Raw genomic sequence first — 2,953 nt, 5'->3', positions numbered from 1 at the left:
AGCGAGACGAGCGAGCGAGAGAAACATATGACGACACCTTCGGTAGAGTTCGGCGGAGCTCGGCTCAGTTCGGCTGCGTTCGGCTGCAGGCGACGGAAAGGCAAAAGGTTAAACCAGGCTTTAAACGTGCACGACGTGTATTATTTATTGTTTTGAAAATAGCAAACACGTCCAAGTATTATTCATTCACTCATTTTCCTTCTGCTTAGTCTCTTATTTATCAAAGGTCGTCACAATGGAATGAACCGCCAACTATACACTATGCACATGTTTTACGCAGCAGATGCCCTTAGGAAATTATTATTATTATTAATAATAATAATAATAACAATAGTAGTAGTAGTAATAATAATAATAATAATAATAATAATCATATTAATAATAATATTAATAATAATAATAATAATAATAATAATAATAATAATAATAATAATAGTCATATTAATAAAAAATAGTAATAATAATAATAGTAATAATAATAGTCATATTAATAATAATAACAATTAATAGTAGTAGTGGTATTATTAAATAGTAAATATCTTAATGATAATTGGATATTATTATCATGATTATTTAAGGAATAGTTCACCCATGAATGAAAATTTACTGTTTATTTTGTATTCCTCTAGTGAGTTTTTTTCCAGTTATAAACAAAAGAAAGATATTTTGAAAAATGCTGAAAACCTGTAACCATTAGCTTCCATTGTAGGAAAAACAAATACAATCGAAGTCAATGAATACGAATTTTCAGCATTTTTCAAAGCATCTTCTTTTGTGTTTTACAGAAGGTAGAAACTCAACCCTCAACTCAATACATTGTCATTATAAGAAGAACAGGCAATAGTAATTAAAACTCTTTTGTTGTGTAAATACTTATTTTAAAAAGTTATAATAGTTATTGAGTTTGACAGGGTTATGAGTTACGTTTTTCTAGAATTCAGCCATAAAATTGTATTATTTTGTGTGAATATATATGATTTATAACAAATATTCTGGTTTCGTTTCTTAAGCAGCCCGTATTACGAAAGTAAAAGTTTCATTATTGCCAACAGGTGGCGCTGTAGTGCAATAATACATTACATGCAACATGTCAGGAAAAAGCAGTCTGATTGATGGATCAATCGATGAGTAAATAGATCATTTATATATTTATATGTATATTAATAATATTTATTAATATTTATTAACTTATGTAAAGTAAATTTTTACATTGATTATTCAAAAAGTTGGCTATTGAAACAGTTACCTGGAGCAAAATAAATAAAAAACAGCAATACATCCTACTCAGGCATGAACATGTGAGATTAAAAGAGTCTAGACTTAATTATTCAGGAGTTAAAACACTTGTCAGACATTAAACTTTGCAGCAACATTTATTTTGGAAACGATAAGGCAGTGTATTAAACGGAAATGTACAGTATGACTGCATTTCAATTAATGCAAAATGAAAATAAAATATCATTTTCAAATGTTATATTTTAATGCTTTCTAAGCGGCAAAAGTAAAATAAATTTATATGTATATTTTAAATAATAAATTAAAATAAAAAAATGTAAAACCCAAACATTTTGATGTGTGTATTGTACAAGCAGATTATTTATTTATTTATTTATTTATTATTTATTTAATTGTAAATTGCCCTAAATACATTTAGACTCACGTTTGGATTTTTCCTCACAACACTGTGAGATGTTTGTTGCAAAATTTGTACTGCATTTATAAATGCATTCTGAGCTAGTAAGAAATGGTAAGTTAAATGTTTTTTTAATTTTTGCATATAAATGTCATGTAAATAATAATTTTGCTACCGTTTCGGCTTGCATTCAGTTTGTGTATTAAATTTTCAATTTAATTGTGCAACCTATAAAGCATTAAAACTAGTGTTTAATTTACTTATTGAAACTATGGTTGGGGACATAATGCATATAAGTTCATTTTAATTTTCCACTAAATTAATTTTAACACTTAATTTTAATTTTCCCTATGATAGGGCCCTATGTGTCTTGTGAAAAAATTATGATGACTTATTGGGCAAATCTAAAAGGACATAAAAAGGATAGAAACCCATCTGTAAAGTTCTCCACCCATGCTGGGAGAAGGAAAAAACAAGGAATAAATGTTTTGCATGGAATTCTATAGAGGTTGCAACAGGATTAGATTTAATCCAGAAAACAATCATCCCAACAGTCCCAATATCAATTACACCCCCATGGTTTTTTTATTCAGTAAGCGTCGATCTGAATTTTCTAGAAAGTTGTCAAACATGTAAAGAGGCAGGAAACATTGCAATGTTAGTAGAGGAAAGAATTCAAACATTATATCAAAGTTAATTAGCAATTTATACAGACGGATCTAAAGACTCTCGTGGAAAAAAACAGCATATGCATTTACTATCCCATCTTTAGGTATATCAAAAAATAGGAGGACATCAGATCATCTGGCAGTTTATACAACTATAGCAATACTGACAGCATTAGATTGGGTAGAACAAATGAAGCCAAGATATAAGATTAATATCAGATTAATATTAATATCAATCCAGTCATTTTCATCTCAAAGCAGACAAGACTTGATAATCGATATATGTGAAGTACTTTACAGACTTAATAAGATTAATAAAGTGATTACTTTTATGTGGGCTCCAGCTCATAAAGGAGTTAAAGGGAATGAAATGGCTGATTTACTGGCGAAGGAGGCAATAAGGCAGGAAAATCTTATGGAAATACCATTCAGTAAAGAAGAGATGAAAGCAATAATTAAAGAGACAATAATTAGAGGGACAATGCAAATACTGGGAGACATCTTTTTTAACATGCAAAAGAAAGTAGGGAGGATGAAGAGGAGATGGAGAAGTACATTGGAAGACAGTGCAATATCTAGATTAAGACTAGGGCACACTAGATTACATATTGGAAAGCATCCTACTGGGTTATGCGAGTATTGTCTAGTAGAA

Source organism: Danio rerio, chromosome 4 (genome assembly GCF_049306965.1).
Source record: "Danio rerio strain Tuebingen ecotype United States chromosome 4, GRCz12tu, whole genome shotgun sequence".
In the NCBI taxonomy this organism is placed as follows: Eukaryota; Metazoa; Chordata; class Actinopteri; order Cypriniformes; family Danionidae; genus Danio; species Danio rerio.
This window is presented reverse-complemented; position numbering follows the sequence as displayed.